Genomic DNA, 11,973 nt, shown 5'->3' with positions numbered 1-11,973 from the left:
CATTATGAGGAGAAGCCATCGTGCGTGAAGGAAAATTACTCACTGGAAACCAAAATTTTCACGGACAAGAATCATGGCAACTTTAAAGGCCTCGGGGGCGGAGGCCCCCGAGACTTTTTTTTTTTCGCCGGAATATTATGGCCGGACGGCGGCCGAAAAGTGGTCGGAAAACAACCGGTCGGTTGGCCGGTGGCCGGTAGTCAATGGTCGGTGGCCGGTGGTCGGAAGTCAATGGCCGGTGGCCGGTGGCCGAATTCAAAAGAGGACTTGTCTTCTCAAGGGCGGCCACACATGGGCGGATTGGAGGGTCCGATTTGGACTTATTCGCACAAGGGCGGCTACACATGGTTGTCTCTCATAAGAGAGGGCAGCCCTTTTGGCCTATAAAAGGAGGCCATTTCTACACACATTTCATAGTGTGAAGTTGATGCAACAAGGTGAGTGTGAGGTGGTGAGAGTGAAGCAAGGCGGGAGCTCCATTAAGGGTATAATCCCTTTGTAAACTACTTCTTGTTTTGAAGTACTAAAGCCATTGAGTGGCTGCTTTCCCGTGGACGTAGCCCACATTGGGTGAACCACGTATATCGTGTGTACTCTCTCTCTCTCTCTCTACTCTATAATCTCGTGTATATAAATCTGTCTCTCTCCATTAAGTAATCTACTCAATTATCTATTTAGCTACATCTTATTTCCTAACAACTGGTATCAGAGCAAGGTTTGCTCGTAGCTAAATTATAAAAGGAAAGGATTCCTTGAATTGAGTGGTAGTTATGGCGGAGGAAGGGAAGCTCAAGATTGAGAAGTTCAACGGCAAAAACTACCAACATTGGAAGATGCAGATTGAAGACTATCTCTATCAGAAGGACCTCTATTTTCCACTAGGCGGTCTTGCGAAGAAGCCCGCAACAATGGCACATGAAGCATGGATTGTCCTTGATCGAAAGGCACTGGGAACAATCCGGTTAAGCTTGGCGTCAACGGTGGCCTTCAATGTTTCGGAGATGAAGACCACGGAGGACTTGATGAAGTCACTTGATGACTTCTACGAGAAACCATCGGCATCCAATAAGGTATTTCTTATGAAGCGCTTGTTCAAACTAAAGATGGCAGAGAATGGTTCAATTGCAGAACACCTAAATGACTTTAACACAAACATAAGTCAACTTCGATTAGTGAAAATCAATTTCGATGACGAAGTGCGAGCTCTCCTTATACTATCATCTCTACCGGATAGTTGGGACAGCCTTGTGATGGCTGTAAGTAATTCTATCTCTGGCACAAATACTCTTAAGTTTGATGATGTTGTGGGTGTTCTCCTAAGCAAGGAAATGCGAAGGAGAAGCACAAGAGAATCATCAAGTGCTGCACGGGATGATTGAGTTGCACAATGTGGATTGGGTCCACCTAGCAGCAACCATAGACACTTGGGGAAACAGGGGGACGACCTAGGTAACACCTGAGGGGGATGAAATGCCATCACTCGCACCCTTGAATATGCTACAAGCAATGCATTTAGCTTCTCACAAAACTCATCCTAATTTAATGAAGAAAACATACAAGTGGATCCCTAAAGCTTCTTTAGCGACCATTGTTGATGCTAAAAAACAAAAGCCTTGTAAGAAACGTCCCACTCGCCCCAAGAAATGTAAAGAAATGTTACGTTGGATTCCTAAACGACTATTGGAAGCCCAAGGCTACTATAAAGGAAATGATCAAATATGGGTGCCAAAACGTAAATTGTGCTCTTACTTGCCACCGGACCCATGTGTGCCCAATCCTGTATCTCCAAAACGAATTGACGATCGTGGAAAGAAAAAAATCACAGAATGCTACACACCCGCTCCAAAGCTAGTTTGGGTACTGAAGAAAGAACAATTTGTTCCACCTAGCTCAGGAAGGGGGGAGTCCCATGAAGCTTCTAGCTCCTCATGTAATTCATCCATAGAGGTAAAATCTTCTCCACATCCTCCACCTACAATAGTGGACCTTCATGATGCTACAAAGGAATCCACACCTCCCAGTGTTCAAGAATCACCTGATGAATCACTTCAAGTTCGATCCTGGGAGAGTACCTTACCACCCTTGCAACTCGACGAGGCACCTAAGGTAATAGAAAACTACTGGCAAAAATCCTCACCTAGTACCAACTAGAACAATTGGTTTCAAATGGTAATGAGCACATTTCAAACGGTATGATCTACCCAAGGAAGGGGGGAGTGTTTGCTGACAGTCATCATTCACTCACTCCCCTCTCAACCTTTTTTCCCTGACATCTCAATCACCAATCTTAGGGAATGTATATATAAATCCGCAATTAGAAAACAAGTATGCATAATAAAAGTCAAAACATTGACCCATACCTACACATTCACATGCGGTACATTGAAACAGAAACCTATGTCATAAAACGCCTTTGATCCTCATCGCTCGCGTGATGGAGGGTAGGTAGGATTAGTACGATAGGAGTGTTTCTGTTTTAGAGTTTAGTGATTAGCAAAGTTCTTTCTTCCCACTGATGTGCCTCCTAGAGGTATTCTTTGTGTTTCCTAGTGTGTACAGGAACGTGTTGCTGTTGTTAGGATTTGGACCTTCATGGAATCTTTCTCTCGTTCACATTTCAAGTCAAGCGTGACCATCAACACAAACAGGTGTTTCTTGTCCGTTAGCATTGACCCTTATCTTTTTGCATCCATGTTTGTCTGCTTTAATTGTGATTGGTAGCATAATATCCAGCACATTTGCTTAGTATAAACATTAAATTCAACGTAATATTTTGTCATAATCACTTGTCTAGGTTTAAAAATCAAGCAGTCCGACTAAGCTAGTTTGAGCAAGTTAGGTGTTACAGATCTTCTCTTAATACCATGGGGAATGCCTTCCTAATAATTAATGGTTACTTAGGTTCTTAATCCGATTTAGCCAGCATGTGTGAAATGTACTAGGGCTTTCTGATGGGCTTAGTCCCTATTGACCTTTAGCTTAAGTACTATAAAGGGAGTTTACTAGTGTGATGAGCCTGGGGAGGGTAACAGTGTTATATGACCCCCCAAAGTTTCAAAATTAAAATGCTGAAAACGAACAAACAAAAAATCAAAGTGCCACAATGTAAAATCTTAAGCTGGAAGAGAAACATCAATTTGATTTGGTACTCCATTCACATGTATCACCTATGGTACTAGAGCCCTAGAGGTTCCCAGTGTGGGCGTTTTCCTTGAAAAGCAAAAAACCCAAGGCATACAAAATAAGCACACACATCAAAATTGAATCACTGTGAAAAGACTTTGGGGGGTCGAAGAAAAGGTAATCAAGCAGGCGATGATTTCATGAGAAATTCCTTTTATCGTAGCTTAACTACAAGGTCTTCTAGGTATAGCCTCTAGTCAGCCCTCGGACATGAAATACTTGGCTCTCGCGATTAAACAACTTAATTGACCAGAGAAAATTGAGAAGCTTGCCCATGGTATTAATAGTCGATATTTAGTGCCTTTCGACCGTTAAATTAGCGACCCTAGACTTATTGTTTATGCGTTTGATTATATTGCGACGACAGTGAAGTGGTTGAGAGCGGCGCAGCGGCGGCTCCTTCTTCTTCGCAACGAGGAATCCTCCACGACAGCAAGCGTAGAGCGGTGAGTGACACACCATCGCCATCTTTGACCTTACTAGTTTAGGCTAGTTGTGTGCTTGGAGCCATTTGTGGTTCGCACACCATGGATGTATAACTTCATGGATGGCTATAGTGGCTACAATCAACTCAAAATTGCACTAGGTGATCGGGAAAAAATGACTTTCATCACTGAATGGGGAGTATTCATTTACTTGGTAATGCCATTCGGAATTTGCAATGCTCCAGCTACTTTTTAGAGATGTATAATGGAGATCTTCAGTGAGTTTTTACATGAGTTCTTGGCTATCTTTATGGATGATTTTATAATTTTCTCAACCAAAGAAATGCATCTGTTGTTTCTTCAGATGGTCTTTGAGAAATGCAAGGAAAAGAAATTTTTTGTAAACCCATTCAAGTCAGTATTCATGGTTTGGAAAGACCAACTTCTAGGACACATCGTTTCTAGAAATGGTATTGAAATTGCTAAAGATAAGATTAAGTGTATTCGTCAAGCTAGAGAAACGACAAATGTATCAGAACTGAGCTCATTTTTGGCATATGTCAATTTTTATCAAAATTCATCCACATGTTTGCAACAAGGGCATTTCCTTTGTATGAGTTGACTCAGAAAGGGAAGAAGTTCACCTCGACCTCGGAATGTGAAGCAAGTTTCCATTGTCTGAAGGAGGCGATCAACAAGAAGCCAAGCTTTGTAACAACACTAGGATGTCATTTTCCATATACATGTGGATGCGTCTTGAATGGAAATGGGAGAAATATTGACCCAACTTGATGGGAAGATGGGCTATCCACTGTACTTTTCCAGTCTCCGGTTCAATATAGTTGAACAAGGGTATTCCTGGGGTATTCCATGATGGAGAGGGAAGCACTGGGAATGGTTTTTAGTGTGACAAAGTTCAGACATCATTTGTTGGGAAAATTGTTTCACTTTTATGTCGATGATTAGGCTCTTCTATTTCTAATCAACAAAGAGATTATCCAAGGAAGATTGATTAGATGGATGATTTTCCTGATAAAGTTTGAGTTTAAGATTTTCCATAAGCTAGGCAATACTCAAGGATTACAGAAGGCATCTCAGAAATATCAATGTGAGATGATTAAGTAGATGCTGAACTGTTTTAGAATTTGTCAACAAATGGATGAGCCAGATCCAAAGTGGCAAGATGTGTATGATTTTCTTCAATTTCGAGGACTTCCAGAAGATTGGTTCCATGCAAATAAGAAGGTACTGATATTAATGCCTATGCAAAGGAGAATACAAGTGATCACATAAGCTCACAGTGGGAGTTCAGGAGGATAATTTTCCACTGATATCACACTTAAAAATATTTTGCAAGCAGGTTTATGGTGGCAGAGTATGATGGCTGATGTTAGGAACTTTTGTAAGGCTTGTGATATTTGTTAGAGAATGGGCATGCCCACACTGACACCTCTGACCCCCATACAACCATTAGGTGTGTTTATGAAATGAGGATTGAACTTCATGGGTCCATTCAAGAAGATGACCCTTAGGAAGAACAAATACATTGCAAATGGCAACATGTTTTGTCAATAAGTGAATTGCGGCTAAAGCATTACCTAACAACACTGGCAAGTCAACAACATGGTTCTTGTATGAGCATGTGGTTTTCATATTCAAATCACTGATTGAGATTTTTTTAGATCAGAGAACTCATTTTATCAACAAGACAATTCAGATACTGGTTGAAATCTTCTCAATCAAGCATAAAAAAACGACACCGTATTATCCCAAGTGCAATGGACAAGTTGAAAGAAGAAATAAGACAATGAAGACCATACTAACAAAGATTGTCAAGAAGGAGCCTCACAATTGGGACAAAAATCTTCAGATGGCACTATGGGCATATAGAACTACTCACAAGGTAACACTAGTATGACCCAATTTTGGATGGTTTATGGAACATAAGCAATTGTGCCTATGGAATTCGCAATTCCCAGTCTCTGATTGGTCATCAAACATGAAATGGATTTCAATACAAATTTAAAGAGCAGACTTGATGAAATGTTAAAGTTGGATGAAATGAGACGAAGGGCCATGTAGAGTAGGAGGTAGTCCATCTATCAAAGGGGAAAGCATTGGCATGATAGAAAAATAAAGGTTCAAGAGTTCAAAAAGGGGGATTTTATTTTACTCTATCAGTCAAAGCTAGGCTTAAAGAAATGTATCTGAAGGTTGCATGGTCAAGACCATATGAAGTTGATTGTGTTTTCTCCAATGGCACAATAAGGCTTAAGAATTTATCAGGGTTATTATTTCTAGGGGTCTATAATGGTTTTGGGTCTATAATGGAGCAAAATCAAGCTATATTATGCCAGATCAGAGGAACCCCCAACACTAGCAAACATTAGTAATTCAGAATTAGATGAAGAACCTTTAAACTTGTTCAATATTGGACTAGAAGTAGAGGAAAAGAGAAGCCATAACGGTAATTGGTAGGTCATTAATGATCAAATGCTTTTGGGAATCTTGTCAATAATTATTCCAAGGACTAGCCAATGCATGCATCATGTCAAAAATGGTGGGCATAACTTCGAGGCAGCAGGATAGTCGTGCATTCATGGCTTGAGTTTATATAGCTATGTGACACGTCTGTGATCCAGCTTTAGTCGCTCAACGTCTCACATGATTAGCACCTTGGACCTTAGAGCTTCCTGCATCTTCATCTACATCATCATCATCTATGTCACTCATTGTGCACGCATTGCCATCTCCTTCACCTTGGACATCATTCACTACACAATCGAATACTCCAAAGTGCTCCTCTTTTGATTCTCCATCCTCATCAAGTGATTTGTCTTTCTCTACATAGGGTCCTTCACAAGGTTCAAAGTGGGCAAGAGTAAGCAGCCAATGACACAAGCCATGCAAGAGGCAATTGATACTAAGATTGTAAAACCCTTGAAGAATTGTTAAATTCAGTTGAACAAGCATGTTATGTACCCCATCGTAAGATACAGAAGTATGTGTTCCACCATATTCAAAGGACATTACTCAAGCTGTGGGCATGGAGGTGGTGTTGGAAGCCACCCGAATCAGTTTTGATATATAAATTATCCAACAAGTCGTGGATACATTCAACCCTAATATTGGTACTATTGATATCGATGGATGACTAGTACATACAAAAACAACAACAACAACTCGATCTCACATTTTGCATGTACCATTTTCAACAAAGGAAAATCCATGTTCAGCTAAGGAAGTTATCACTTTTCTAAAGGAAGACAATCAAGCAAAGAAGAAACGAAAGAATGGAGGCCAAGGTATCTCAGTGTCAGTCCCCGAGTTCAAACCAACATAGAAATTTGTAGCAAAGGCTATCAATTTGAAGAACAATCCAAATTATGTTTTCGAGAAACTTTTTAGCATGTTGCTAGCTGAAATACAAAATCCCAAAGTTGATATTAGCCTCAGCACTTTCCTACATAATAGTATGATGTAGCAAACTACAAAAGTAAAAACTCAAATTTTTTTCAAACCATAGTATGCTTGGCAATTTCTATATTGGTCTACATGTATTCCACCTCATGTAAATGCTACCTCTACTTGGAAGAAAGCCAAAGTGGAGGGAGCTGAAGACGCTCATACCATTGAGCGTGAGACACAAGAGGGTAGGCAAGGGAATTGGCTCTAGTCACAACTACTACTAAACCAAGCACAAGACATAGTATAGTCATTTTGACCATGGGAGAAAAGATCTCATCAAAATCTATGCCTTTCTTTTTCTTGAATCCTTTAGAAACCAATCTAGCCTTATACTTAGGCTAGAGATCTTTTGTTGTGTACTTCTTCTTGTACACCCATTTTCAAGGGAATGCTTGTTTACCCTCTGGAACTCTATCAATTCCCAAGTTTCATTGGCTAAAATTGGGTTATACTCAGATTGCATAGCCTGCTCCCATTCACGTTATCTCCCATCTTGATTTCTTCTTTGTAACAAGTGGCTCACCACAATCAGTGACTAACAAATAGCCCAATCCTATCTCAAAACACTAAGGTGCAATAGACACACGAGTAGATCTTCTAAGTGCCTGATTGCTTGATTCTGCTCTCTTTGGAGAAACATTTGTTTGTGTACAAGTGGAAGGTGCATCACTAGCATGTCCATCAGTGCTGGTGGTGAGGCAACATCTTCAAACCTTACTTTGCAATATTCAATCTCTTTCAAGGGATGTCTGTGCATCTTAGACTCGTTCACATGTGAGTTGTGTATAACATTCTTAGATTTCGGGTGCCAGAGAGGATATCCCATCTCTCCATCTACACCATATCCAATGAAGCTCATCATCAAATAAGCTCTAAAAGGACATTGTTCAACTCATTCAAATGAGAGCTAAGACTGCAATATCTATCAAAAGTGATCAACTCATTCCATGTAGGATCTCCTTACAAAGATGCAAATTGCTGTCGGACCAAAAAATTACGATTCTTCTGGAGAAAAATGCATCCAGTGGCCCAAAAACCAGAATGAGTCTCAGGAAATAGGAGACTACACTCAAGATTCTATTTCACGTGGTTCACACTCAAGATGATGCAACAAGAAAACCAAATCGTGCTTAATTACATTGAAGTAGTGCGAGAGTCACTTGTGCTGATGTATGCTCTACCTTTGAAGGATGATGAAGTTCCAATATTCTATCTAGCACTATATCCTAAGTATAGTGAATCAATTGATCAACACAGGTATGTCAAAATTGTAGATCAAATAAGAGAATGGTATGAGAAGAGCAAGGCACTATGGGTAGCCTCCAAGAATGTGCTGAATGAGACAAAATAGAAAATAACAATATCAGAGTTGAAAGATGAACTCGTCAACTTTAGAGGAATGATGACACATTGACAGAGCCAAATAAGTATGTAGACCAAGTATACAATGAACTGCTCCAACTCTCAGTGGAAGCCTCCAAAATTTCTGAGAAAGACTTGGCCAGCAAAGCTAGCTCTAAAGTGTAGTCCAGAGAGGTCGTTAAAATTCTCTTTGAAGCCCAAATCAATGCCCACTGCTTCCATATGTCACAAGCTCATGCTCACCGGAGGAAAGAAGATGTTGTATGATCTTAACACGAAGACGTCAAATGCAATGACAACTTATGAGGTAGAGATGATGATTGATCGAAGGGAGCAGCTAGAGTAAGAGGCCATTTATTGGATCAACCAGAAGGAGAACAGCAGCTGTAATGTTCAATGGAGTGACCAACCTGCAAAACTTTAGATTCCACCCCAGATAGTTGAGAAGGACAATTTCAAGGAAGTTCAAGATAAATGAAAGCACAAACTCTAACATAGGCACGGCATTCGGAATTTTGGAAAATACCAAAATTCAAAGAAAGGGGAGGAGGATGTACATAGTGGGAATTGCCTCTCTATAGGCACTTGAACATAGTTGGCTTTAGCATTTACGAGTAGTAATTACAATGGTAACTGTAACAATGCACATTCAGCCAAAACCTAGTATAGGCACTTATAAATAGGACCCACTACTTTGATTTTTTGGGGATGGTTGTCAATCCGTTGGGCTATCTTGAGTCTTTGAAATTATTGAGTTGTTGTTCTTATTGTCATCAAGCTCTATTGTAATGAGCACTCAATGCCATTTGTACTTCTATTTTATCATCTGAATATATTAGCTCCGATGCTTTGTGTCCAACATGTGACTTTGTACTTTCAATTTAGTTCATATATAAATTCCAATGTTTATCCAAAGTCCAAATATGTGGTCTCTCTATCTAATATGACATGTAAATCGCAATCTCCAACTTGAAATAGATGTCAAAAGTGACCAACTTGTTCTAGGGAGAATACCAAATTCCCAACTAACTTTGGCTATTCCTTTTTGGTAAGGGTACCCCCTCCAAAGAAAATTGATATAGATTTGATGGACTTGTTGTAGAGGTTATTTGGTGGTTGGGGGGGGGGGTGGGCAGCGGTCCAACAAGAGGAATAGAATAGAAGCAAGGATACAATGTAGTGATTGATGACCAAGACTCTGCTAGGTAGGTTAAGAACAAAACCTTCGAATGTTCTTAAAGTGACTCTTTCTCTTCTTGAGACTTATGTCAAATCCCATAGGTATTCCCAATATATGAAAAGTAGTTCCTTCATCAAGCTTTGACATCCCAATTCCTTTTTTGTTTTTTTTTTTTGCAAACTCACAATTGTGAGTGGATAGTATTAAGAACATCAAAAATATACACCAAACTTGAGCTCCGGCCGAGCCTTGAGGGTCAAAGGATTACAAGTTTTCTGCTTGACAGAGAGACCACCACTACTCCTCGGATTTAATTATTACAAGATGTCTTGTATTGTTCTAGACCAGTCCTCTGAGGCTTGTTTTCCTCCGATCATGTGGATCGTCACTCTACTCTCTTGTACGATTTCACAAAAGCTTGCCACAGCCAGATCCCCCTCAAACACGCGGCAGTTCCTTGCTTGCCAAATACGGTGAAAGAAGTAGTACCTGATTATTTGAATGCAGACAAGAAGAGCAAGACTTCCCAACCTATTACTACCAAAGAACAGATCATTCTTGAAGAACTTAATTTTCCATGTCCTTTGAATCCACTTGCATATTTTCTCAGCCATGCCACTGATTGCCTGGCATCCCATGAAAAGGTGGGCTAGGTATTCACTAGCTATTCTGCACCCTGAGCAACGGTCGGACTTGATTCCTCTTTGTTGTATCTTCACGCCCGTCGACAGAGCACCCCACATCATTTTCCACAGAAATATCTTCATATATTGAGGCCACCTTGGCTTCCAGATGTTCTCCATGACTCTCTCCCACCGTTTTTCATCCAGTGCCTCTTCCATAATTTGTTGCAGGGCTACACCAATTAGCCTCGTGCATTGATGCATGGTAAATGCCTTTAGAATGTGGTTTCATCACCCTGCAGACTAGTAAGATCTCAAAGCCATTCAATTGAAATTGGGTGGCTAAAGAGTCCCAATTGGCTTTGACATCCCAATTCCTAAAGCTACTCCAGTATGGATTTGAAAGAGGATTAGATCCTTGTTTTGGAGTGTTCAATGATTGACCCTAAGGCTAGACCAAACATGTCTAGGCATTCCTAGAAGGATTGAATAGATTAATTATCATTATTGAGATATCAAGATCGCCACATCGTACACATGGATGAATTTTTTCTTACATTATCACTAGCACAAGATAGCGGACACGAGGATCATCACATGTCATACTGCTATTGGACTTCACTAACATACTCTACCTCTCGAGATTGATGGCCACTTATCTTGCCAGCTCACTCACTAGCAGTTTTAACACTGACCATCGTACTTTTATTGTAGAACTCTCTCAGGCATATACCCTTTCATTACTCATTTTCATCTCTCTCACACCATCACTCTTTGTCACAAATTAAGGTTTAAGGGGGTAGTTGTTGGGTCTTAGCACTCAATCTATGCCAAAGCCAATCCCTTAAACTCTTTATGTGACCCTAGCCTAGCTTAGTCATGCGCTCATCACTTCTATGCAAATGCACATATATCCCATGCACCACCATGCACTTCAACCTCATCTATGATATCAATAAAGTCCTCTCCCTTCACCTACAAGAGAAGCATTTTTTTAATTCATTTCAAGCTAGTTTTTAAAAATGCAAAATTTCCTTTTGGCAATGAATGGAACTCTGTATTTCCCTCATTAGTTTACTATAGGAGGTGCAACTCTATAGGTACACATATGCAGGTTGGGATGGTAGTCTATCTCAATGATCTACTAGTGGGTTTATGTTCTCACTTGGGAGTGATGCTTGGAGAGTTGGGCATACATGTTCAGAGGGTTTTTACCATCTATTATGACAACCTTAGCAGGTACAATTGGTGTGGAACCCAATGTTCCATGCAATGATAAAGCACATTGAGGTGTGCTACTACTTCATCAAAGATAGGTGAGCTTGAATTGTTTCCAACAATAGCACTAGTAACACCCACATGGGAGAGCTTGTGTGTGCTTTCCTTTCCCACCCACAAAACAAGTAGATGAGATCAAAAGTGGGCATGTGTCATGAAAGATGTTTGGATGTAAGTTTCCACACTCGGGCATACATGCATGCATCACATAAGTACAAAAAACATTATATATGTTTATCTATAACAATTTCTTATGCAAAAAGATAATGGAAACAAATACGAACACAACAAGAAAGTGATGGTGCATCATATAGAAATGATTTTATGCCTATATGTACATAGAAAGTGATGGTGCATCACATAGAAATGACTATATGTACATGTGAATGTGTCACGTTTTTTAACCCAAGGTGATATGCTATAAGTTGAGTGCATCAACGAGAAAGCAATGCAA

The sequence above is a fragment of the Adiantum capillus-veneris genome, chromosome 5, assembly GCF_014529385.1.
Source record: "Adiantum capillus-veneris isolate H3 chromosome 5, ASM1452938v2, whole genome shotgun sequence".
In the NCBI taxonomy this organism is placed as follows: domain Eukaryota; kingdom Viridiplantae; phylum Streptophyta; class Polypodiopsida; order Polypodiales; family Pteridaceae; genus Adiantum; species Adiantum capillus-veneris.
Note: the sequence above shows the minus strand (reverse complement) of the source record.